The sequence below is a fragment of the Lutra lutra genome, chromosome 9, assembly GCF_902655055.1.
Source record: "Lutra lutra chromosome 9, mLutLut1.2, whole genome shotgun sequence".
NCBI lineage: Eukaryota > Metazoa > Chordata > Mammalia > Carnivora > Mustelidae > Lutra > Lutra lutra.
In genome coordinates, this window is record NC_062286.1 from 141107023 (window position 1) to 141133504 (window position 26482).

Here is a 26482-nt window from a genome sequence, read left to right on the forward strand (position 1 = left end):
GATGGCATTGGACTCTAAGTTCCTGTGCACACGGGTGCTTGATCACGGGCCAAAGCCAGGTGATGGTGGGAGTGTGGGGTAGTCAGTCTGTCGTAAGGGAGGGGGTGTCCCTCCTGGGCTTCTGGGTGTGTCTCCTCCAGTGTGCGTGGGTGACAGATCCCAGCTGGTAATGAATCAGAGTGCCTCTCCCCAAGCAGAAACAGGTGGTTGGCGGTAAAGACTGTAGGTTTGCACAGTCGGGCTTCCTGACCTGGGGACAGCTCCAGCCTGCCTGGTGAGAGCAGCCAACCCATAGCAAAGGCAGTCACCACAAGGCACGGGGACACCCCCCCACCCACCCTGTGCCCCGGGCTGCCATCCCTTCCAGCTCAAAGCAAAGCACTGGGTCCGGTAGCAGGTTTAGTCCTCAGAGCACTGGTGAGCCCCGGGCTTTCTCTGGAAGGGGAGCGACGACCGGCTGGCCGGGGTCAGTAGATGACGCTTTGCCTGCAGAGCTTTGTTTCCTGCATTAGAGGTGAAGTGCGCCCACAGCTCCTCTCAGTGCAGAAGGTTCGGGAATGCAGCCACCTGATGGATCCCAGGGAAGGTTCTGAGTCACTCAGGGGTAATGCAGCCCAGCCGGAGAGCACGCCTCCAGCAGGCTGCCATCCCTCCAGAGGTCTCTAAGCGGGCGGTCCCAACTTCATGCCCTCTGACGCTCCCCTTGTCTGCAAGGACAGACGTGCCGTGGGTCAGTGGTCGAGTGTCCATCAGCAGAATTTTGTGTTGTTGCATTATTGAAAGTTAACTTGTTTCTTGTGGAAATAGCTGATTCCACTGAAAGGGAGGCTCTTGGCTGCTTCAAGCAGCGGAAATGCTCTCAGTACCTTGATAATTCTGCGCTTCCTGCACAGAAACCTGTAAGAAAATCAGAGGAATTTTAAAGGGTGGGTGTTCCCAGAGCGGACAGTGGCGACGAGATGCTGAGCAGGCCCTGTCCACGTGCGTGTGTCCAGGGCAGGGCTGTGTCGCATTTCCGACCTCATTTCAGCCCAGGGACATAGATGGCAAAGGTGGACTGGTCTCAGAGCATCACCTAGAGTGTGAGGTTCAGGAGTAGGGCTGACCCCGCCTGAGGACCCTGGACTGCTGTCAGGGAGCGGACAGCTTAAGGTCATGCCTGGGTGTGGCCAGAGGTCAGGATGAAAGAAGTATTTTAGGAGCCCAGAGTTCAAGGCCAAGGACTGCCCGCCAGCGTTGAATCTCAGCCTGAAGCAAACTCCAGGTTTGGGAGGCAGGAGGTCAGCAAAGCAGGAAGGAGGGTGGGTAGCCTGGTGACAGGCCCGGAGGAGTGGCAGGGTCGGGTGATGCCACACAACCCCTCGCTGCTCCCGGGCCGCGTGGCATGGGGCATCCCTCAGCACTTCACACGGTTTCCTTGTTTATGGCCCCAGCACTGGCCCCGTCTGAGCTCAGTGCTGGGCAGTCAGGCGCCTTGACAAGGGTTCCCAGCCAGGCCAGAGTTGGAACCCGGGTGCCCCGACCCTGGAGCCTGTGCCCTCGAGTGGTATTAATTGTGCCCGAGGTCGTGCTGCCAGGAACTGGTGGGACTGGACTTCCGTCCAGGCTGCCAGACTCTGGGGTGCCCTGGCTCCTGGCCTTGGCCATGCTGCTCTGCCTCTAAGGTTCTTCTCTCCCCCTGCTCTGAGTTCCCAGTCCCGATGAGGGCTTTCCTGACTTCTTAATCTCCACCTCAGTCGCACCAGATCCTTCCCCTTCTTCCTCCAAAGTGTCCGCTGCCCTCAGACTCTGTCCTTGAGTGTCTGACGGCTCCTGGGATGATCTCACTTACGATCTGCTATCCGCCTGCCCTCCCTGCCCTCCCTGTCCCCTGCCTTCCCTCCGCTTCTTGCTCTAATCCATCCTTTCCAATGACCAGAGTTTCCAAAGCACTAACAGAGGCTGAATCCTCCTCTGCTAAGAAGCAGCCATGACGCCCCCTTTGTCCCAGCTCTACAGTGTGGCCTTGATTCCTGTCCTCCTTGTTCCAGCTCTTATTCGGGAGGCTGCCGGGCATCCCATCGGGAAGAATCCCAGGCTGGGTCAAGCTCTGTGGAGCCAGACCATGGCTGACTGGCAGTGCCTCCTGGGGACACAGATGCGGTGAGCGGGGGTAGGTCAACCTGTCCTTGTCTCTCTCTGACTCCCGTGGCCCCTTGAACGTGCTGCGTGCTGTTGTGAATGCGTGTTCTGCAAACGTTCCTTTCACGGGGTACTCCTCCTCTGTTGGATCGCCTTGTGGACTTTTAACTGCCCTTTGAGACTCTGTCCCGCAAAGTCAGTCCCTGGAGACTTAGCCGAGCCCGCTAACGCTTTCTTTCAGTTGCCGCCGTGAGCCTCTGCACGTCCGTCTCTTGGTCTTCCCCTCACGGTCTTGTACCTGTCCCCGACCCGTCCACGTCGCTTCTGTGAGTCTCAGAGAACAGAGGATGCTTCAGAAATTACATGCCCCCAGGAGCTGGCACATAATCAGTTTTCAAAAGCAAGTGTTGAATTTTAGAAACCTTCATCCTTTTCATCTCCTTTAAAATCAGCACCGAATGGCTCGGTTCCCTGTATGATTGCATCTTTTACCGGCTCAACTCTCAGGGAAGACTAAGGGGAAAGAAATTAAGACGAAAGGAGGGCGGGAATGTGACTAAAGAGCAGAGGCAAACTTGCAGGGAGAGCCTGCTCTGGCCTTGGCCTCAGCTCGCCAACCCGCAGTCAGCAAGCAGCCACTCTCTACCCCCGTGCCGGCTTCTGCTCTGCTGTGAGACGCTGCGTCTTGGGCGACGAGCTCTGGCGCCTCACCTCATGCTGGCCTCAGGGTTCCGGGGACATGTGGCGCCATGGTGCTGGTGCTGTGGGGTCAGGAGCGGGCTGGACCCCGGGTGCCGTGGGCGTGAGCAGCGGGCACCCCACATAGGCGTGGCTGGCTGCCGCCGGAGGAAGGAGCCACGTGCGCTGTGTGTATGCGTGTGCGCGCATGTGTGTGCACGCGTGTGTGCATGTGTGTGTGCGTGTCTGCGTCCACAGATGGAGCGCTCACTGTTTCCACTCCTTGTCGCACCCTCCTACGGCTCAGCCCATTTACTCCTCCGGCGCCACCAGGAAAGCCCATTACTGTCCCCGTTTCACAGACGCAGACTGAGGCTCAGGCCGGCGGCGTTGCTGTCCCCTTCCTGATGCGCAGCGTGTGGGATGGTTCTGGCCAATGCGCGGAGGTCGCGGTCGTCATTCCGTGCAGTTCCCAGTCGGCTTTCCTTGCTTGTGGGTCAGGAGCACGGGTGCTCCGGACGTGGTCTCAGCCCTGGGAGGCCACTCCCGTCCGGGCTCTCACAGCCCCGCACGCGCCCTCACTGCAGTGGCTGCAGGCTTTTCCCCGTTCTGCCCCACCACACACCTGTGCACATCTGTCCTTCTCATGGGGGGCGAGTTCTCTGAAAACCAGGACCGCCTGCTTCTCCTCGGTCACTGTGCCTGGTGTGGTGCACAGCAGACCACGTGCAGCTTCAGGATCAGATGACAGATTGAAGTCTGCCACTGCAGCCATGATTTTGGGCGTGTTTGGGGGACTAGGATCTTCTTCAGGGAGTAAATCAATAGCCCATACATTTATTGAGCACGTATTGTGGGCTGGACCCTGGGGTGTACCATGGGGTGAATATCCCATCGTCTCCGCCCCTTGGAAGGTCACAGCTAGAAAGGAAAGCGAGTGCTTCTTTCTAGTCTGGGTTGAGGATGGAGGTTTTGGAGGCGCTGAGTGAATTTCCACACCAGGCATTTGGACAGACGCTTCCACTGATTCTTCATGTAGTAAGAACCCATAGCTGGGTGCTGGTCCATAGATTCTGTAGCTGCTGAGGGGAGACTGTCCGGGACAGTTTGTAGGGCGTGGACAGGTGAGGCGGGAAAGAAGGAGGAAGCTCAGACGACGACGGGAGCAGAGGATCCTGGTGGGCAGACCCTGATCCTGCTTCCCGAGCTTGGGAGACGTGGCCAGGCTGCGGGGCTGCGGGCGGGGCTGCACACCGTGCTGACCAAGGTGCAGGCATGACTTCGAGTCCAGACCGCAGGGTAGTCCTGCCTGTGCCACACTGGGCAAGTGACTGAATCTCTCTGTGCCGCACCGTCCTCATCTGTAAAATGGGGTTGGGCCATGCTCCTCCCTTCGGGACTTAATGGGGAGGGTCGTGTGCATGAACCCGTGGCTGGCGCTGGCTCAGAGGCTGGCCCGTATCCAGACAGCTGTCCTTACTGCTACGCTCCCGTGTGACTAGTGCCATGGCAGCGCCTGGCAGCCCGTCATTCCCACGGCCGGCCGATTCTCAGTTACTTGGGGAGCTTGGACAAGTGCGGACCGTCCGCTCGGCAGCCATGGGCAAGGTGCAAGTAGGTCTCTGCACACTAGCGCGACATGGTTCCAGGGTGTATAACTGGGTGAGGAAGCAGAGTGCCGCTGAGTGAGCAGGGGTTTCTACTTGTGCAGAATAGTGGGCAGGTGCAGGTCCACGCTTGTACAGGCTTCAGGCTGTTTCCAGAAGGAGCCTCATGGGACTGTCACAAGGGGACCCACAGAAAGGGGCTAGGGGCTGGGATTGGGACTAGAGGGTCAGCTGTAACAGCTTTAATTTGTAACTAGAGAGCTCATCTAATATAGGTTCCTGGGCTCTGTTTCCAAAATTCTGACCCTAGGGTTTTCAAGTGGAATCTGGGAATGTGTTTTCTACAAAGTTCCTTCCCTAAGTGGAGTGTCTGACCCTCTGGACTCAGACCCTGCATCAGAAGGGCTGCCCAGCAGTGGTTTGGGACCAGTGGCCACTCTGGCAGGTGGCCGTTTGCAGCCTTGTGTTTGTAGAAGGGAAACTGAGGCTACTGCTTTAACAAGCCTGACATCATTCCTGAGTCCTTCTCCCTTCTCTGTGTCCACTTCAGAGGCTGAAAAGTAAATGTCCACCTTCTCAGAATCCTCAGAACCCTCCATTTAGAAGTTGCCGTATATAACAAACACAAGTGTTTTGGGCAATTGCTGCAAAACTTTGGCTCTTGGGAGAGAAAGGACTTATTTAGATACTTCCCTTTCCTTTTTTCTCTGGCCTTGAATATCCATGTGATGTCTGGAGTGGTGGCAGCCATTTTGCACTCAGGAGGGAAGGCCAAGGGAGATGGTGGAGACCTCAGCCCTGATATCCTTAGACCTGTGGAATTATGTCAGCAGCACCTTTGAAGACTTCTTGTTGTACAGGTAAAATTGGCCTCATTTTTATTGAAGTTGAGTAGTTTTGCTGCTATTTCCAGTGGACAGGGGCCTAAGATGTGAACGTTGAACTAAGGAAGCCATAGATATGGGCTCTTGCTCTGGTTATTTTGTATTTGCTGAGTGGCCCCAAGCAGATTTCTTTCCCTTTCAACCTATAAAGTGTGGCATTGGGGACTTGAAGGCACCACACATCCTTCATGACTTCTGCTGTTTATAAAAAACGCAGGGATGCTGCTGCTCTTCCTCATTTGGGAAGCACCTTCTAGCCCTGTTATGTCCACCATGGTTGCAGACAAGAGAAGCTGCTCTGCCAGGTTAGGTAGGAAAAGAGTTTATTTGAAGAATAGCAGAGACTACATTGAATTAATTGGAGCTGCCATTGGAGGACTGACCTGGGGAAGGACAGACTCAGCACAGATGTGAAGGTCAAGGGTAAGGTACAGGAACAATGGTCTGCCGTCTGTGTTGTAATAGGGTATTACTGGACCATTCATCCGTGTGTGGCCGGCGGCTGCTGTCACGAGGGTAGAGTCCTGACAGAGGCACACACACCTTGCAAAGCTGGAAATAATTACCATTTGACACTTAACTGACAGAGGTTTGCAAGCCCTGACCTGGGGGGTTGACCCACCCTTGAGTCTCAACAGGAAATGCAAAGGAAGAGGGACGATCAGGCCCATGCCAGTGCCCCCTCCATGGGGTGTGGGGGGCGGGGGGGTCCTCCCTGGTGCTCCCCAATGGTGCCCCTCCGTTCCTGCCCCTTCTTAAACCTGCTGCTGCTGCTTTGTTGACAGAAGCTGTTACTCAAGGAGACACGGTGCGTCATTTTTGTTTCCTGCTTCCCGCATGGAAGTGGGAAGGGTCCACCCCCGGCCCCTTCCCTGTGAACCCTCAGCCCCTGGAAGGGGTCTGGCACGGAGCAGGTGTTAGTGAATATTTGTGGAATGGAAAACTAAGTTCTGGCTGGGCTTCAGCTACACCGCCCCATTTCCCGTGACCAAGAGAGCGTCTGTCTGGTCTCATTCGGGTCCTGTGTCTCCCCTGTCACCTGGGGACTGACAGGCACTTTGGTTTACAGAGATAAGCACACCAGAGAGAGACAAGTGCCCCAAGGAAGGGCAAGTTATAAAGGAGGGAGTGGTAGGTGATGGGTGTGGAAAGTCTGTAAAACCATCTTGGGGACCAAGATTGACGATAGGGACACTTGGTCTTTGGAAACGGCGTGCCACACGGCTTCCCTGTGAATAGTGCCTTACTGTGTTCTTAGGTAGCCTGCTGGGAAGTGTGTCCTTCCTTCCTGAGGGCAGGGAGCCTGGGTACCTACCTAACACTTCCTTGCACCCCATGGTCCTCCCTGGAACCGTCCGTGCCCAGCACACTGCCTGGCAGGGATGAGGGGCTGAGCCAATAGTTTTGGGCTTGGGGCATTTTTTTTTATTTTTTAAGATTTATTTAATTATTTGACAGACAGAGACAGAGTGAGAGAGGGAGCACAAGCAGGGGGAGCAGGAGAGGGAGAAGCAGGCTTCCAACAGAGCAGGGACCCCGATGCGGGGCTCGATCCCAGGACCCTGGGATCATGATCTGAGCCGAAGGCAGAAGCTTGACGACTGAGCCCCCCAGGCAACCCCCAGCGCATTTGAATAGCGATGGATGGCGCAGGCATTCACGAGTCAGCCTCCCGAGCCAAGGAGGCAGAGGTTTGGGGAAAACAACAGGCTGGAAATTCATTACGGTCCATGACGCGTCGAGCTGGTGTATGACTCCGTCTGCGATGACTGGATGACACCATTCCATCCTGGAGGCTCCATTCTGTTGGAACGTACAGATTAATTGATCCCACGACTGCTGTTTCCAGAAAGCTTCTCGCTGAGATTTTGTACCGAGTCGCGTAGGCTTCACAGCTACGAGCTGGGAGCTTCTCGGTGAGAGAAGATGAATAGCTTCAGTGAAAGGTGTTTCCCCACTCCTGCCCCTGGAAAACATGACCAGGTGATGAAGAGAAATCACCTGGGGCCCATCTCTGCCTCCCGTGGCATGTGCCACTTCTTGAGCATTTTGTCCCGCAGGCCTCAGCCTGGCATGGCGCGTCGCTCTGCAGGTCTCTCATCATGTTCTGTGGCTGATCGTTTCCCTCCCAAGTTCTCTGTAAACACAAAAGTAATAACAAGGAACACGGGGCATTTCTTTGCTCCTAGAAGTGCTCTCACTGTCTGATTTCTGGAACTGGGTGGAATCTTCTTACTTTCCATGACCTCCAGGGAAGGGGTGGGATGGGCATCTTAAGCTCATCCTTCGGACAGCTGGACTCAGAATGTTGGGTCAAGGGTATGGGCCCAGCAACAGGCCAGAAGTCGGGAACCCTGGTGCTGCCTGGTTTCTGCTCTCATGAGCCACAAGGCCTGTGATAGCGGTGTCCCTTTGGTTTTCTTGCAGCGAAGCGCAGGTAGCACGTGGTTCCTTGTGCGTTGGGGAGTGGCGGCCCTGGCCCCTACCCGCTTGCCAGTAGCAACCCTCAGATGGGACCCCAGATGTCTGCAGGTGTCCCTGGAGCTGGAGGGCAGGGTTGGTCCCGCCACTGACCTTGCTGAGCGCTAGATGCTGTGGTGACACGCGCAGAGGAGGGAGTTCAAAGTCCCTCACACCCGTGCATTCCATTTCCTGCAGCTCTGAGTTACGCCTCTCCACCGGGAAGCCAGTGTGCGCTCCTTCAGAGCGAGGCCTCAGACTGCCCTTCCCCAGCCTTGTGAGGCTTCCGTTTCCACTGATGAGTGATGCACGGACAGAAAGCGCACACGTCGGAAGTTCACAGCATGGTGGATTTTCACAGGGTGGACAAGCCCTGGGAGTGGATGCAGCGTCCCCGCCAAGCCGCAGGTTTGGAACAGGAGCAGCACCTCTCCACACCCCAAATTCACCGCTGTCCTGACTCAGACATCACAGATTCATTTTGCCTGGTGTGTTGGAGGTCACAGAGTGGTGAAGAATGTGTTGTGTTTGCACCTGGCTCCTTTCCCTCTATGGGGCAGGTGTCAAGTTCACCAGCCAGCAATCCACCACCTGAAGACATGGCAAGTTATTTATCTAGTCCGTTGGCTGGGGGCCTTTGGGAGTCTCCAGCTTGGGGATCCTGAGTCGTGTTGTGAGCATTTTATATGTGTCTTTGGTGAATATGTGTCATTATTTCTGTTGGACTGGAGTGACTGGCTAAACCAATGGTCGTCTTATTGAGAGTGTGGTGAGTGAGGGAGTCTGAGGCACGATGCTTTGCAGTTGGTGGTTATGGAGGATGTTGTCCCTGAGAAGGCCAAAAGGGTGAGGAGGAGACAACCATTCCAAGATGGTGGACACACTGGAGCAAGGCCAAGTAGAGGGAAAGCTGTGCAAAGGCCCTGGGGCAGGCCAGGCTTACGATTTTACAGGAAGTAAAGGAAATTGACGGAAAGTGTCTGGGAGAAGTATGGGCAAGGGCCAGGTCATGCAGGGCTGTGAAGTGGGAGGGAGGAGCTTGGGAAGGACAGTGGGGAATTGTTGCTGGGTTTGGAACAAGGGTGGGAGGAATGTGGCATGTGTTACAGGTTCGTTTCTCCTGCTGTAATGTCAAGACTCTATTGGAGGGACTGGAGTGGAAGCGAAGGGACCATTTAGTGAATGTTGATGAGGCTGGCAGTGATGGCAGCCCAGAAGAGGGTGAGGGCAGTGGAGAGGAAGTGTGTGAGTTTAAGATTTCTTCTAGAAGTATGAATACAATAATCACAACAAGCACTAGTATTGGTATCACTATAGCAACAGTGCTTGTTGGTTATCTGCTGTGCGCGGGGCAGTGTGTTAACAGTCTCTTGTGTATTTACTACTTGGTACAACCCCATGAGGTAGGTACCCACTATCGTCTACATTTTATGGATCAGAAAACAGAGGCTCGTAGAAATTACTGCCACAGCCGTCACTGATGCAAGTGTTACTGACTTTGAGAGAGTCGGGCTTGCCAGCCTGTGCCACTGACATGCTGGGGTCTGGACTCGTGGGGTCAGGAGAGGCCCCATCCTGTCACTTACCAGCAGCACAGCCCACAGGCTCACGGTCTCCCAGCTGCTTTCCACCCGGTGAGGCGGGATTAAAGGTGACGTTGTTCTCGGGTCAAATTTGCCTTATCAGAGAAGGTAAACCGCTAGTCCCAACACACTTGGTGCGGTTTCCTTCTGGACAGACAGGCTCCGGAGCACACGTGGCTGTTTCACCCAGACACTCTCGTACCCAGAGGGTCCCAGAGGGAGCACAGCTGGGGGTTCTTTTCTCCTGAAACTAGATGGAAAACCGCAGCTTGGGTTTGAGGTCTGCTCTGGCCCCAGAAACACCTCTCTCTCTATTCTCCATCTATTGTCTCCTCCAGTATATTAGTCATGGGGGACTCCTCCTTAGTCATGGGGTACCAGTGGTGCCCAGACATGCCGTGGCCTTCCCATCTTCTTAGGGAGTCTTCCCACTGGAATGGCCACTGCTCACTCCTGCCTTCTCTGTAGACCTCGCCTTGACCGAAGTCATCTCTGATGTCTCCCCCAACCCCCTCCATATTTCTCTGCCTCTCCTCGTCTCCCTTTGTGCTTTGCCTGTGGATAATCTCCAGCATTTATGAAGTGCGTACTCTGAACACAGTTTGGAGAGCGCTGAAAGCGCTGCGTCACTGGGCCGTCCCTAACAAGGCAAGTTGCCAGGACGCTCCATTGCCAGATGAGGAGACTGAGGTCCAGAGAGGTTTCAGGAATTGGCCAAGGCTACTGCTCTGGTGAAAGGCGGCCCTGGGACTTGAGCCCACATCTGTCCACCCTGCTGTTGCCGGTCTGTGAATGCACCTGCCTCCTCCTTCATTTCTGATACTCGCCAGTGCAGTGCTGAGCGTGTCGCGGGCACCTGGTGTACACTTGCTGAGTCGAACCGAGAGCTAGAGAATGCGTGCTTGCCATGGGATGCTTGGGCTGGACCAGAAACGACGCTGTGAAATCCCATGACCATGACCCGACGGCAGCTGCACACAGAGCTTAGAAAATTCTGCTCTGACAGTGACAGCGGCACACCACGGCCGAACATTTATGCTGTGCCAAACACTGCAGGGCGCGTTAGGGCATGTCCTGGTCTTCAGCACAGCTGTCCTGCTGCACCCTGGCTCAGGGAGCTGTAGTGAAGTGCATCGCCTTGTGGGGGGGTGCTGAATCCCCCCGGCCTGTCAGCTCTGCCGTTGCCCTCTGCAGTGTGGGATGCCTGCAGGAAGGTCGCTACGGGGGCAGCTGGATGGACAGGGCGGACGGACCACGGGTGATCAGTCATACTTGACCCTTACCTCTCACCTCCCCCATTCTGTCATCAAAAAGGCAAGTGGCATTCTGGCCATTTGCTGTCACAAGTTCTGTTACCTTTCATTGTTCTGTGTCTGAGTCTCAGGTAAGGAGGAGGAAGAGGAGCCGGAGGAAGCAGGGAAAGGTGTTCAGTGGTCTCGGGTCTCCAGATGTCCTCCCAGTTAGGTGGCTCACCAGGCTGGCTGGTGTGGGGGCAGGTGCAGTGTTTGGGGAGGTGGGGTCTACAGGCCAGGATCTGTAGGCATGCCTTTTCATTGGAGTAGGGGCATTTCTAGGTCAGGTCCCACGTCTGTCAAAGGACTGGGGGTTTGGAACGGTGGCTTTGAGTGGGCCGCTATGTGGGACACACCTGTGTGGTCGTGAGTGTGCTTTGAAGCCCCCACTCCATGGGCCTGGAACGCGGGTCTGCACCCAGCTGAGGGTCAAGGGAGTGGCCATGAAGCTCCACTTTCTTGCTGTCAGAGGTGACTGGGAGCTGGAGGCCCATGTAACCAAGAGATCCCATGTAGGGACGGCCTGTGAGAGCTCACCCCGTGCCCCTCTGCAGGCCAGTCAGTTCATAAAGAGGAAACAGTAGGTCGGTGAAGCAGCTGGGAAGGGGCAGTGGCCTCTGAGCCCTGCCTTGGAGCCGCCTCGCGTGGCCTCTGCGTGTCGCCTGTGTTTGTTCTCCAGAGCATCCTGGGTGTGCCGGCACCTGCTGATCAGGTCCGACGTGAGTCAGCAAAGCACTGCTGTGTCCCCTGGCTGGGATGAGCCCCGGACCCGAGGCCAGCGACGCCCTGAGCTGCACGTGGAGATCTCCCTGTTCAAAGCTGGCCTTCTCTGCCCATTGGGGCTCCCCGCCCGCTTTGCCGGGAGCTAGAGGCGGCTTACCCCGGGAACACATCTCTGAGAGCTGTGGACTGCGAGAGGTTGGCGTCAGACCCCACATTGTTCAGTACGGAGCTTGGGTGAATCCCTCCTCCTCTCGGAACGCCGAGGCTTGTCCCTGCTGATGCGGGAGGAGCCAACATTGCTGAGCTGGGCACGGAGAACGTGAGGGTGATGGCGACTCTAATAAGGGATGTTCAGCTGAGACTCACTATGCGCCGGGCGCTCTGATAAGCTCCTTTTACGTGTTCGTGTATATGTGCATGTACATTGTCTAAACAGATTCTCAGAGTAACCCAGGGGTTGTCATCCCCATTTCCTAGATAGAGTTAATGCTCACGGGGTTAAATGCGGGGCCTCTGCCACTGAGTACTGCAGAGAGGCTCTGGTGAGTTATGGTGAGCCTCCTAACAGTACGTCGACCGAGAACCTGGAAATGTGACCTTCAGTGGGTTTTTGCAATGTCATAAAGGGGGTTGAGAAGAGATCTTCCTGAATTATCCAGGTGGGCCCTGAATTCAGTGACGCTGTCCTAATGACAGAAGAGAAGGCAGAGGACACACAGGTGAGGGTCTCATGTGGGCAGAGACAGGGCGGGAGTGATGTGGCCACCAGCCCGGGGCGCCTGGAGCCACCAGAAGCTGGGGGAGCGCAAGACATTGTCCCTCAGAGTCCTCATCCCTGGCCACGCCTCGATTTCAGACTTCCAGCCTCCAGAACTGGGAGAGAATACAATTCTGTTGTTTCAAACCACTCAGTGTACGGTCTTCTGTTGCGACAGCCTCGGGAGAGTATGACAGAGGCACAGCCAGGACTGGATCTCAGACCATCTCCTTCCTGGCACGTGATGTACGTGTGTCAGACACACAGCTCATGCTCAGTTACGTCTCAGTCTCAGTGCATGGTCCCACGGGCGTGGCCTCTGCTGCTAATCCTCTAGGGAGACTGCTTCCCTTGATGCGCTCTCTGCTGCTCTGGGAGACTCTGGGACTCCTCCGCAATGAGGTGAATCCTAGCCATCATCCATTGCACACCTGAGGTCACAACCTTCAGCTCTGGAGGAAACCCCATGTGCAGAGCTGCGTCATGGGGGGATTGCCGCCAGGAGACCTGTTTCTGTCTCCAGCTCGACCAACCCTGAGACTTGGGTTGGGGGTTTCATCTGGGTCTTTGGTCAGGCGTGGCAGAGGAAAGGTGTTGGAGTCAGCCAGACCTGGCTGCTCCTCCTGGCAAGTTCCAGGATGCTCCTTGGTTTTCGGGAGTGGGCCTTGAGGTTGTGCAGGTAAACACTGAGCACAGAGTCCAGAAGAGGAAAAACGGAAGTATTTAATAATATAATAATGATATGTTATAAATGCATATTTGCATATTTGTGTGCGTATAAAATCTGTGGGCATTCATAACCCATAAACATATGGTATGTATGATAAATATGTAAAGTAGTAGAGTATTAGCAACATGGATTTTAAAACTTTCTAATCACAAAAGTTACACTGTTAATAAAGAAGATTTAAGTTTTTGAAATAAGATGTACAACTAGGAAAGAAGTATGTATAAAACCAGTTAGAAATAAACACAGAGAATATTTAGTGTATAGTTTTTGCATATTTTCTCTTTCCTGTACTTTTACTTAAAATGTGGATCTTATTGTTCATCATGTTTTGAACCCTTCTTTAACAGTGTACTGTGAATGTTTTCCCCTGTGGTTAAACATTTGTCTTCAAAGTCATGTTTAGTGGCTCATTATGTTCTGTGTGGGAGTTTCCGTGGGGCTCTGATGGACTGAGTGATGCCTACAGCTGTAGGGAGAGGGAGAAGGCTTTTGATAGCAGATTGTGCAGAAATTGTCTACACGGAGATGGTGAGAGGAGGCGGGGTGCAGCGAGCTCCCAGCAGCTCCTCCAAAATGCACAGCTGCTGGGGTCTCTCTGTCCTGCCAAAGGGCTGCTCCCGTTCACATCCCCACATTCCCCTGGCACGCTGTCAGACTGCCCCTGACTCACGGCTTTTCCAGCAAGGTGTTGTCAGAGTACACATTTTGCTGACCTGACTGTGGGGAAGTTATGTCTTATTACTTCATTTGCATTCCCGTGTTGCTCAGAAATGTGAGCGTAGTTCTCCTGCTTCCCCTTGTCACCTGCTGCTGTTCCTACTGGCCGGGGTGCATTTTCCTCATTAATTTTTGGTTCTTTATGTAGTCCAGATGCTATGTCTTTGTCCGCTGTATTGCATTCCAAAGACTTTCTCTTTTTCTCTTTTCTGTTTTTTAGACTATGAGTTCTCTGTCACGTAGCTTATTGTGTCTCATGTCAAAGATTTTGAAGTTAACCGAGTCTCACTTACCCATCTTTTCTCTTATGGCTTGTGCTCTGGGTGTCTCCTTGAGGAAGTGTGTACTTGCTCCCGCTCTGGGGAGAGCGCCCGGCATCATCAGAGCATGGTGCTGGTGGGCCGCGGTACCTAGCAGCTCTGTGACTCGGAAGAGACTTCTCTCTGGACCCCACTTTCTCCTTTATAGTAGTGTTGGCTTTGTTGTTTTTCAGATTTAGTGTAATCCCCTTGAAAGAGTTCCCAGTGCCTGAAAAATCACGCAGGAAATGTTAGGTGATCACTGTCCTAGACGTTCTGATTTTCCTCTTAACATTCATGTATTAAGTCCACCTGGAATTTAGTTCTGGTGCACAGTGGACATGCACATGGCTGGCTTGCTGTCCCCGCACCAGTAATCGACCGATCCTTCTTTTCACTGGGAGGTTGTCACGCTGCTTCTTTTGCATAGCAGCTTCCCGGGTAGCTGTCTCTGCGCTATCCCGTTCCAAGGTCTGCTTTTCTGTCCCTGGGACAATGATGTGTCTTTACTGTGGCCTTAACTGATGAGGACGAAGAGTCCAGGATTACATCTACATTCTTCTCCAAAGTCACCGTGGCCAGTTCCCATGTTTATTTATTCATGTGAATTTCAGGATCCACTTATCAAGCTTCACAAGGACCCGGAGACTAACATGTGGCCACAGGACCTTTTCTCCCAGACACACCACAGCTCCCATTAGAACATTTTCCTGGCATTTTGTTTGTTTGTGTAAGAAGTTCTTGATTTTGAAGATGTTCCATTTAGTAACCCTTTTTATGCATCTACTGATAACTGAGGCTTTTGGCCAGTTCCTGAAGTTCACCTTTGCCAAGGAATTTTAACACTTTGGCTTCTCAGAGGTGCTCTCCAGTTTTGGGGCATGTTGGGGACTTCCTCCCAGGCCAAGCCGTCTGTGGCTTTGCCAACATTAATGGGCGGTCAACGGGGTTCTTTTTCCACCTGGTCTCAGTTTGACCACTGGACCTTTGTGTTGCTCAGCCAAATTTCAGACATCTTTCTTCTTTCTAACTTTTCACATCAATCTTTTCTAATGTTATTTCAGCAACTTTAGGCAGTATGTAGGTGGATAAATCCTATCTCAAAATCTGTCTTTTAACTACAGTATTTTATCCATTTATATTTACTGTGATGATTGATGAATTTAGACTGAGTTTCAATAATGGCATTTTGTACTCTCTATTTATTGCAGTTTTCTTTGACATTTTTTTCCTTTCTTTTCAGTCTCCTAGCACAGACTGAATAACTGATCAAAGTTCCTTTATTCCCTTTACTTCTGGAGCTGGTATGGAAGTCCCCCATTCAAGGGTAGTTCTTTTCATGGCCGACCGTAAGCTTTGACGTGCACACTTGCTTCAGTGGACTCTGGACCTCAGGACTGTGCCTCTCCCCCTCCCCCAACAGTGCGAAGACATTGAAACCTTGCAATTTGACCACTTACTCTATTTTCTAACATGCTGTTGTCAGTATTTTACTTTGGCCTTATCTTTTAACCTCCCTAAATTAAATCCTGGTTATTCTTATTACCAACAACTAGTTCTCCATATGTTTGCTGGTATTTTGATCCCTGCCTCTTGATTGTTTGCTTTTGCTACTTATTTCTTATTGGTCAACAGCTTCTTTTCAGAATTCTTTCATGCTCTGAGTGGTAACTTCTTTTTTTCAATCTTTATTTGTCTGAAGATGTCTTAGTTTTGTCTTTACTTTTGCACAATAGTTTATTACAATGTAGAATTTTAGATTTTTTTTTTCCCTTATAGTCCCATACAGATATCATTCCATTCCTGTGGGCTTCTCTTACGGCTGAGGAGAAGTTGTTCAAAGAATCACTTGCCCCTCAACTGCTATTACAGTTTTTTCTTTTTCTTGGGCAATCTTCATTTTGCTGTGTTGCATCTGAGAATGGGTACAGTTCACTTGTTTTTTGTGTTGAACTTGTATGTCCTGGTTGGTGTAGACTTGGGTTAGAATTTCTAGCAAGGCTTGCTTTCTTCACTCAGAGACAAGCCACACAAAGCTCTCTTGCTGCTCCCCTGGACTACCACAAGTGCAGGTGCTGGGGCAAGGCGTCTGAGGAAGCTCAAGACACATTGTCAAGATGCATTGTGACATTGTTCTCCAGTTAAATACGACTCCCACCAACAGTTCCTAAACACAGTTTCCCAGTTTTCTTGTTAACATGGACCAGTGGTTTTCAACTGGAGGCAACTGTGCTGCCCAGGAGACATTTTTGGTTCTCTCAGCTGGGGATGGGGCACTCCTGGAATCTCGTGTGTGCAGGCTGGGGTGCTACTGAGCATCCTTTGTGTTCAGGAGCTGTTCCCCTGAAACCAAGTGTGACCCTAACCCTAATGTCAGTCACGCAGAGGTTGAAAAACTCTGCTTTAGACAAGGACTTAGTTGGACTAATCCAGGTCTATATGTCCTTTCTGTCTCTCCCACTGCCTGGTGCTTAACAGTGACTCAGTAAGCTTTACAAAACACCAAACAAACATTAACTTTTACAATAATTCTGGCCAATATGACAGATGACAAATTGTGTCTTGTTTTAGTTTGAATTTATTAGTTACCTGCATTTCTTCTTTTGCAAAGCAACCATTCATTTTCTTTGCTTAGGTGAACATACTAATACCTGTCTAAATATCTACAGTTGGGACCATGAAGATTAATTGGATTAATTGAGCAGAGTATCTGCAGATTCACTTTGAATAGTACGGAATGTTAGACAAATGAAGATATTATTACCACCGCATCCTGTCCAAGCAGCCCCCACCCTTGGAAGGGGACTGAGGCTCTGTGACTGGGTGCTCGCTGCACATGAGGGAGTGGGGCACTGGAGTCCAGCCATCACTCTGCAGCCAACAGAGTCACCCCAGGCATATACCTTGGGGGAGTCCCCCACCTCTGTTCACACTGATTACTTGATATTTTCCCAGATACTTTCACGTGTCTACAGGCCCTGGCAGCCCCCTGTGACTGGTGCTTGGAGTGCTGTTGTTGGCAGGTGAGGATCTAAAGCTGAGAGCACCAACACCAGTGATTTAGGAGGGGGATGAGTTCTCCCACCTGGCTGCAGCCTCTGTACTCCTGCACTTGGCTCTTCCCTCGGGCCCAGCATGAGAGGAAGCAAGGCTAGGGCTTCCTGTTAGCACCCAGAACTGAGAGCTGATGTGCAACACTGGAAAGGCATTTGTGCCTCCCACAAAGGCACCAGCCCCACCAGGGCACGGGCAGACCTTGGGAAACACTGTGGCTTCCTCTTTCTCCTGTGCTTCCATGAAACACCACCCAGCAAATCAAGAGGTAGATATGTCACCTAATGCAAGGGAGAAAAAGCACAAATAAACTGTCAGACCCATCAAAATGAAAAACTTCTGCAAAGAAAGGAAAACATCAACAAAAAGAAAAGACAGCCTAGTGAATGGGAGGAGATATTTATAAATGACATACCTGATAAGGGGTTAGTATCAAAAATATATAAAGAACACATACAACTCAACACCCCCAAACCCAAATAATCCAGTTAAAAATGGGCAGAAGACATGAACAGACATTTCTCCAAAAAGGTATATGATGGCCAACAGACCCATGAAAATGTAGCTCAGCATCATTCATCATGGAGGAGATGCAGATCAAAACCACCATGAAGTATCACCTCACACCTGTCAGAATGGCTAGAATCAACAACACAAGAAACAAGTGTTGGCGAGGATGTGGAGAAAAAGGAACCCTCGTGCACTGCTGGTGAGAACGCAGACTGGGGCAGTCACTGTGGAAGACAGTCTGGACATTCCTCAAAAAATAAAAATAGACTTATCATGTGACCCGGTAATTGCACTACTGGGGATTTACCCAAAGAAAATGAAAACACTAATTTGGAAAGATATATGTCCCCCCTATGTTTATTGCAGCATTATTTCTAATAACACATGTATGGAAGCAACCCAAGTGTCCATCAAAATATGAGTGGATAAAGAAGATGTGGTGTATATACACAGATGTGGTGTTTATACACACACACACAGACACACACACAGTACTATCCAGCCATCAGAAAGAATGAATTCTTGCCATTTGCAACAACAGGGATGGACCTAGTGAGTATAATGCTAAGTGAAATAAGTCAATCAGAGAAAGATAAATGCCATATGATTTCACTTTTATGTGGAATTTAAGAAAGAAAACAGGTGAATAAAGAAAAAAAAAAAAACCAGGCTCTTAACTACAGAGAACACACTGATGATCACCGGAGGGGAAATGGGTGGGAGGTGGGTTAAACAGGTGATGGGGAGTAAGAGTACACTTATTGTGATGAGCTCTGAGTAATGTATAGAATTCTCAAATCACTATATTGTACACCTGAAACTAATATAAAACAATATGTTAGTTATACTGAAATTAAAAAAAATAAAGACAAAGGAGCTAACCATACCTCCATGGCTCCTAGAGTCTTTGGGAGTGACAGCCCCTTAATCTGATGAAATCTGTGGGTTTGGAAAAAACGTGATTTTATAGCTGATTTCAGGGGCTTCAGGGTCCCCTGTTGACAAACCCTGGGCTCCAGGAATCCTTGGTTAAAGGCAGCAGCCTGTGCTAAGCTGGACATGAGTGTCCCTATCAAGGGGCACCAGAAATCATGTAAACTCACCCAGGTGGTCAGAGGACATGCAGGTCCCAAGTTCCTTGCTTCTTCCCACATCTGCATTTTTTATATGCTGTGTATCTAATGGGGGGATGTCGCTGCATTTACTGAGAGCTCGTACTGACAGCTGAGATGTCTCCGTCTCTGTGGCCTGTGGCCTGTTTCCTCACCTCTCAGGGGCCGGCTGGAGCATCAGGCTAAATCCCCAGACCTCCACTCCCCTATCTTTGATTGCACTCACAGTAATGTTCTTGGAAAATTGTTGTGACTGCACATCCGGTCATCATTTAGATGATCAGTTCTGTATTCTTGGCCACGTAAATTTTTTCTCAGTATTCACCATTATAACCCTCACATCTTTGGCATATCACCTCAATCTTAATTTCTTTTTCTTCATCTAAGATTATTTCTTAGGATATTTTCCTGTAAGTTTGAGAGCATCAGATGCTTTCCATGCTGGCGGCTACTCATTCATACTCCCCAGCCCTGCATGTTCTCCGTTTCAGCTGTATTTGACCACCAACAAGCGTTACAGCTCTTAAAATATTTCCCAAGCTTCTAGGTGAGAAACTGTATGTTGTTATTGAATTCAGTCCATGTCTCATGAGTTTGAGCATTTGCTATTTCTTCTGTGATTATCTGTTTATGTCTTTGGACCACTTTTTACTGGGTGTTTTTCATTTTCTGATTTAAGAGAACTTTTTCTGTTTTAAGAATATTATACATATATAATACGAGTATTTTCTATATGTTATTATTTCCCCTATAACTCTGTGGTCATTAGTCCACATGGAATTTATATCAGTGCAAGTCATGAAGTTGTTTCATCCCAGATGATCGACTAGTTGTCACATCTATTGAATTGTTCACTTCTGTACTATTGATTTTAAATATCACTCTTACCACACAGTATGCCTGGGCTCATTTCTAAATTTCTATGATAGTTTTTGGATAGTAACAGTCCATTTAAATTTAGTGTTCATGTTTTGTTGAGACAAGCCAAACAGGGCCATTACCCTCCTCCCTCCTTCTTTTCTTCTCTCCCTCTATCCCCCTCTATCCTCTACCTGCCTCCAACCCCTTCATCTTCCTCCACCTTCCTCCATCCCCTTCCATCCCTCCAGTCCCCTCCATCCCTCCTCCATCTCTCTCCATCTCCCATCTCCACCATCCCCCTCCATACCCCGTCTCTCTCTCCATCTCTCTCCATACCCTTCTCTTCCCCTCCCTCCTTATCTCTCCCCCTCCATTCCCCTCCTTCCCCCTCCATCCTCCTCATCTCCCTCTATCCCCCTCCATCTGCCCTCCATCCCCATCCCTCCCCATTATCATCCTCCACCCCCCTCCATCTCTCTCCATGCCCCTCCATCCTCCTCTGTCTCCCTCTGTACCCTCCCTCCACTCCCCTCTCCCTCTCATTCCTTTTGTATCTTTTAGGTTGCTGATCTTATAATTTATTCTTCTTGATAAACTTTAGAATCATGTTGTCAAGCTCCAGAAAGCCTCATGTTAGCATTTCAATTGGAATTTCATTAAATTTATAGCTTAATTTTAAAATGTTTGATATTTTACTACATCATACCTTTTCATTCAAGAATGTGATATATCTTTCAATTCTTCCATTGTCTTTTCTATTCCTCAGCAACATTTTATAATATTTTTCATGAAGTCCTGTACACTTCCTGTCGAGATTATCCTGAGATATGTTATATTTTTGTGGCTCTCGTACATGGACTCCTTCCCAGAGTCTCCGGCTTGTTATTATGGATAAAGGATCTTGCTGATATGTTAGCAGGTCATTCAGTACCTCAGTAGCCTTTTGTTTCCCAGCTAGACATTTTTTTTTACATGAAAATAATAATCTTGTTTTTATTTTTCTAATAGGCCATTTAAAGATTTTTCATTATTTTTGGTAGAACAATGATAGAAACAAATATGGGGATTTTCACCTTTTGGCAGGCATTGATGGATTAAGTGCATTACTTTGCTGTGTAGTATTTCGTGAGGACAGTTACTTTTTATCATGACAATGAATTTTTCTCCAAATTGGTTTTACTGAGAAATTTTGTCAGGAATGAGTGTCGTATTTCACAGATGCCTACCACGCCTATATACATGTGCTCGGTGATGATACGGCTTTGTGATCTAACCTCTTCTGAAGTATGTTACGTTAACTACGTAAGTGCTTGTGTGAATGTCCTTCCGCCCTTAACTCTTCCTCATTGCTTCCTGCTGCTGTGTCAATACACTTGTGCCGATGTGAGCTACGTTATCATTTAATAGAAAGTTTAACCCATTTACTTTTTTGTCACAATGGATAGAATACATTTGACCTTTGTTTTATCATCCTATTTTCTGTATTTACGCTTCCTTGTGATTTTCTTTGCTATATGGATTATATTGTCTTTGTTTGTTCTTCCTAGAAGATGTGTGTCCTGCTCTGTGTTGACATTAATAATTACCTTTAAAGATGTAAACTTGTATTTCTTGTAGTAATTGTAGTTACTACAATTGTAGTTATTACAAAAACTTGTAGTAACCAGTATCAAGAAGACTAAGTAGCCGTTGCATCCCCTTCACATAATGCAAGGGAAATACCAGTTTGGAAAACTTCTGGCTGAGGGATGCTCGGGTGGCTCAGTCAGTTAAGTGTCTGCCTTTGTCTCAGGTCATGGTCCTGGGGTCCTGGGATCAAGCCCCACGCTGGACTTCCTGTTCAGCTGGGAGACTGCTTCTCTCTCTGCCCCTCCCTACCCCCTACCTGTGTTCTTTCTCTCTCTCAAATACATAAATAAAAATGTTTAAAAAATCCTTTTGGCTAAAAGAAACAGAAGCTTGTTCACTATGGCTTAAATAAGCTTATTTTTCTTAAGTGACAGAACTCTGGAGACAGTAAGCTCTTAGCATTGGTTCCATCACTCCACAATATCAGAGTGAACATCTCCGCCTTTTTGTTCCTTACAGTAGCAAACGGCTGCCACAGCTCCAGTCACCATACTGACACTCAAAGCAGTAAGAATAAGGGAAGGTCTATGCCAACTGTTTCTATTGTGGGAGTCCCAATTCCTAGGAGACTTTGATTAACATCTCATTGTCCGGTCTCTGGCACACGTCCCTTCCCCACAAGTCCCTTCCCCACAGCATCAGAGGATGCTGAGAGCTGAGCAGCTGTCCTGCTCAGGGACTGTGGGTGGCAGGGTGCCCCAGAGCAATTACCACACTTGTCTTTTCTCCCATTATAATGCCGACTCTGGGGACTTTCCCCCAGAATGAATATTTTCTTGCGTGGATTATAACACATCACGTAAAACATCAGTTAAAACGGAGGATGATTTAAAATTTCCCCAGGACATAGTAGGTGGTTAAAATCCATCAGCTGAACTATCTTTTCAGCCAATTCATGAATCACCTACCTTTTGGTGGCCATGCTTCAGTTGCCAAATTTTATACCATTTATTCTCTGATCTTATTTTTTAATCTGGATTTCATTCCAACATTACTGCCTTTTCTTATTCCAAGTATAAGCAAAATATGTTTTCAAGTAAGTTGTCTTGAGTTATCTATGAAGCAAGTTCTTCCAATAAAAAACGCATGAAGCCAATACTGCCAGGAGTAAACCAACAGACGCCCACCTCTTTCTGCTGGTTTGCGCTCTAATCTTACAGTGCTTTTGTGTTCACACACACTGGTGTGTCTTCTGGTTAACTTGTTTGTGGCCGCGGAGCGTTTCTCATTTAACACAGAGATCCAAGGGGCCACAAAGTGGCAGGGGGTCGCTGGCCGAGACCACCCCTCTGTGTTTCCCAGAGCACGTGCACAAGCAGCAAGCCTTGTTTGAGGCTCTGTGTTTGTCTGCAAAGTCTGGTATGTTTAGATTTATTTATGTTGCAGTTTATGTAATTATTTACCTCGTCATCACTTCCATTGACACTCAGGAGGTGAGAGTTATGAGATGCGTAAGGGGTTGCTGCATCCCTGTGGTGCTTTGGAAGGAACTCAGAAGTCAGACTAGTGGGGCTCACACCCGGGGGCTTGTGCTACAAGCTACGTGGCGTGACTTGGGTCTCTTAGGATTCTTTTTGTGCCTCAGTTCGTAGTTAGCACATTTTAAGAAATTGATTTATAACATCAGGTTGGTACATTATGGGATTACCGTGAACACTTGGGGTTGTACGGAAGGGTTCAGAGTACTGAGTGTGAGCAGCTGTCTTCCCCTTGGTGAGCCTTGAGCTCTTCAGCAATCCCATCATGCTCCGCTCCGCCTGCTCGGGCCCTGTGGCTGCCCTCTGTTGCTTTCCCGGGCGCTCTGTTCAGGGGAGTTTATACCAAACAGCTGGCCCTGGTGCCCGTCATCCTTGCTGTGCCCAGGCTGACAGAGCCCTGCCCTGATCACAGTGTATGGGAGCAGCCCTGGGTATCTAGGGCGCACAGGTGGGGTCGCCCATGACATCGGCGTGCACACCTGCTTGAGGACAGTCTAACTCGCTAGGGTGGGCGTGTGGTGGATTTTTCCCAGGAGGGGTTGGGAAACCTCCTCGTCAGATGTGGTCACCCTGCTTCTTTAGAAAAGACAAGCCGTCCGATGTGCTCCTTGTGCTTCTGCCCACTCCCTGGGGTGCCACTTGACGCCTCTGGCTCCCACCTGAGACCTTGGACCACCTGCGTATCAGTGGTCCCTTCACGGACGTTTGACAGAGAGTCGCCGGGCCTGCCGTGCTCTCTCCCTTGCTCAGTTTTGTTTCTGGCTCTAGCGCACTTACCACATGGCGCGTGTTCCGGACGGGCTCCTGGAGCTGCTTGTTGTCTGTCTCCCATGGAAGCTGCCTTCACTTTGTTCGCAGCTGTGCACTGCTGCAGGGGGGCCTGGCACGTGTAGGTGCTCACGGAGCGCTTGCGGAGGGATCGGTCAATGAGGGACCGAAGGTGCGGGGGGATTGTCCTGCAAGGATCGGACAGCTGGCTGTGGGGAGCTACTGCCCCGGTTGCGTTTGCCCAAGGCTGGGAGGTTTCCAGGATGTGGGAATTTTGGTGTTAAAATGGAGAGAGTCGGACAGACAGGGACAAGCTGGTCATCCTAATGACAACCTCCCTGAATGTCCTCAGTCAGCGAAGTCAAGCCATGGAGGGAGTGAGCACCCAGGGTCTTGCGAGGACATCAGAGGGCGGCTGTGCCTGGTCCCGCACACTCACTTCGTGGAGTGGGGTCTGCCGATGGCACAGATCGAGGAGGTGGCAAGGAGGAGCAGAAGAGCTGGAAACACTGACTACGTCACCAGGGAGCGGTGGGCAGGGCGGGAAGGAGAGGCTGTCGGCCATGTGGTGGCGGTGGCGGTAGGACTGTAGTTAAGGCAGGGAATAAGGAGGGATGGGAACATAAGGAAATTCCCCTTTTTGATATCTGTGTCTGGGTGTGAGTGACCTATTGGTCAGCCCGGGCTTATGTGTATTTTGAGGTGGGTCACCTAGTGGGTCCGTCCGCACTCAGCCTGGGGGCAGGGGGTCCCTGTGGGCCCTTCTTCCTTCCTCAGGCTTTGATGCTCAAGCTCGTGGCCTAAAAGCAGCCTCTACATGGGGCATCTGCATCCCGGCCATGGCACCCCATTCCTTAAGGGTGGACCCTGAGCCCCAATTCACAGCCTGACGGTGAAGGAGGCGGCAGGCTGCTATCTGGATGCAGGGGGACGTGGGACACCATTTCTGATTGATGGGAACTGCGCGGAGCCCAGGCTGCGTTACCACGTTGCTCAGGCCTGCTGGTGGGCGTCCGCAAGTCCTCCTCTCCCTGATTTCCCTTCTCCTTCTCCCTGCCTCGGGGGTACCTGAGCCTGGCTTTGCCGAGCACCGCGCGGATGCGAACGACAAGGCTCGTGTGGCGGGCGAGGAGCGGCCGGACATGAGCTGCGGGTGGGGCCACCTGCCGTGTGTGGCTGGGGCGCCCGGCGCCGTCCCTGCGTTTGAAACCGCCGGCAGACACGTGTGGCCAGGAGGCATGGCTCCCTGTTCTGCTTGCCCTGATCCGGGCCGGGCGGAGGGCTGTCCTCGCGAGTCTTCTTGTCTGCTGAGTCGCGACGCGGGGCACAGGCCTGAGTAGACTTGAAGGGACAGCAGGAAGCTGTGGAGGGAAGACGGGAGCAGGCACGTGCCTTGCAGACTTGCGAGCAGGTGGGCGCCCGGTGCCTCTTTGACGGTGTGGCTGACAGACAGTGGCCTTGGCACCGCTTCTTCTGGAGCCGAGCAGACCCCCGTATCGCCTGCTGGATGCGTCGTCCGGGCCTGCAGCTGGCCCCTCCACCCTGGCAGCTTAGTGGCCACGCAGCCAAACAGAGCGGCTCCATCGGTGCCAGCCCAGAGTCTGCCTTGAGCCGCAGGAGCAGTGCCCCTGCTGGGCCTCATGTGGCTGCGGCTTTCTGCTGCGTGGCACTCATCTTCTGTCAGCAGCCGGCTCCGGGGTGACAGTCAGTCACACTCCAGTGACTTCCTCCCATGTTCCCCAGAACATCTTCAGACTGAAAGGGAGTCTCCAGTTAGGTGCCCCCCTTTTTTTTCCTTTCCAAACCCAGACAGTGTTCAGTAATTAACGGCATGTTTTAGATATGCCATAGAGATTGTGCTCTTCCACAAGGAAGAGCCAGGTGACAGCACACGTGCGCGTATGAGCTCACCCTCGGGCCGCTTCTGGGCTGGTGACCCGAGGACTTGCTGGGAGGGAGGGAGACGAGTTTGCTCTGCGAGAAAACTCCTTGTTCGAGGGGGCAAGCTTGTGAGCGTGTGCTGCTGCCTTTGTTAAAATGTCTTTCTCGTCTTTTATTAATGAGATTTGGTTCAGGGAAACTATCTTGTGGGAGAATTAAAACTCTGCCTTGGAAGGCAGTTTTAAGAACTGGCTGGGGTTTAGGAACAAGGGACTCAGCAGCTGGTATCGGGTGTTCTGGCCATAGGGGATGGGTGTTCCTGGGCAGTGGGTCTGTGGAGGGAAGTTGGCAAGAGATAAACATTGCCGGGGTCCGTGCATACCCCTCACCCCTTGCTTTGCTCCAGGACCTTGATAGTGTCCTAGCTGAGAACCTGGTGTTTGGAGCCCAAAAAGCTTGGATTTGAGTCCTCGCTTGTGACCTTGGGCAAGCCTCAGTTTCCCCATCTGTAAAATGAGGAAATGGTCACAGGTTGGGGAGGGGATTAGATGAGGCCGTTGGTGCAAAGAGCTCAGTGCACAGCGGCCAAAGGATGGCCAGCTTTGGCACAGCTTCCTTGCAGAGGCCTTGCTTAGCCTGGCAGGGCTCCTTATGCCCTGGGGCTGGTCTTTTGAAGGCTGTGGCATGTCCATGCTGCCCTTCTGTCTTGGTACCTTTTCCTGCAGAACACCCTTCTCTCCATGACGGCGAAGCTTAACCCATAGAATGTTCAGAGCAGCAGTATTTGGAAGTGGAAACCACCCCAGTGTCCATCAACTGATGAATGGGTATTCTAAATAATATAATAATATATAATATATACACTACTATATAATGATAGAGATCTTGAATTTGAGGGAGTCCTTTCAACAGAGCGGAAGTGCTGTTCCTGTAGGCACCTGAGGAGCCAACCCCTTCTGCTCCCTCTCCCTCCCTCTACCTTTCTCTCTCTGGAACTTTTCCCTGAGGTCCCCTAATGCACTTGGCGATTGCTTTGCTAGTAAGGCCCACACTTACTGGCTGAAAACCACATCTGTCGTTTCATGTAGGAAAACCACATTCAGCACTCGCTTCCAAGGGTAAGTGTCCTCGGTAATCACACCTGAAGCCCCCCTTTGCTGGAGGTGTTTGACTGACAATTCACGCTCTCTAAGTGGTTGAGACTGATTGCCTGAGAAAGACCAGGAAGTGGCCCAGTAAGGCCTGTCGCAGGGCGACCGTGGAACTCGCCGGCTGCGCCCACACGCGGAACAGGGCCCTGGTTTCAGGCTCCCTGGGAAGCATTAGATATGAGATGAC